A 1003-nucleotide genomic window follows, 5' to 3' on the forward strand; every position below is an offset into this window, starting at 1 on the left:
AAGGTTTAATATATATATATAGATAAAATTAATAAAAATATATATATGTTTTTGGGTTATATAAAATTTTTATATTAAAATATATATATAAAAAATAATAAAAATAAAATAATAATATATTATATAAAATATATATAAAAGGTTTTAATTTTTTTTAATAAATAAAATATAGGAATATATATAAAAATAATTTTTTTAAAATTTTTTTTTGGTATAAAATAATATATTATATATAATATTATATTTTAGATAATATAGGGTATAAAAATAGGGTTATATATATATATGAATATAAGATTTATATATGATATAAAATGTTTTAATATAATGTAATATATAGAATATTTTTATATATATATAAAATATATAGAGTTTGGGAATTTTATATATAGTGGGAATTTTTAAAGTTTAAAATAGTTTTATATGTTTTAGTTTAAGAGATGTATATAATATATTATATATTATTATTAAAATTTATAAAATTTTAAAATTATAAAATTTTATATTTTAGGGGGAATATAAAGGGGTTTTTGATAATAGAAATATTTTATATAAAAGTAAAATATGTAAAAAAATTTTAATTGAAAATATATAATATATTATATATATATATAAAATATATAAGGTATATATATAGGTATAATATATATAATATAAAATATTTTTAGGGATATATAGAAATATTTATAAAAATATATATATCGAAAATATATAATAAAAATTTTATGTTTTGTGTATATATATATATATTTTAAAATATATATAATATATTATATATAGGGACATTTTTAATTTTATAATATATAATATTTTAAACATAGGTAAAAGATATATATATAGAATATAATATAATGGGATTTTATGTTATATTAATATAAAAAGTATATATATATATATATAAAATATGTATATATATATTTATTATTATTTATGTATATAATGAAAATATTTATAAAAGGGTATATATTTTATGATATTTTATAAAATGAAATATAATGTATTT

General features: G+C 9.2%; 1 protein-coding gene across 1 annotated transcript in view; it reads right to left on the reverse strand.

Moving 5' to 3' along the window:
• The window catches only part of LOC119585888 (endoplasmin-like), a gene marked incomplete in the record, with an annotated part of 50039 nt that overhangs the window by 23894 nt on the left and 25142 nt on the right, over window positions 1–1003 (reverse strand).

The sequence above is a fragment of the Penaeus monodon genome, chromosome 20 (assembly GCF_015228065.2).
Source record: "Penaeus monodon isolate SGIC_2016 chromosome 20, NSTDA_Pmon_1, whole genome shotgun sequence".
NCBI lineage: Eukaryota > Metazoa > Arthropoda > Malacostraca > Decapoda > Penaeidae > Penaeus > Penaeus monodon.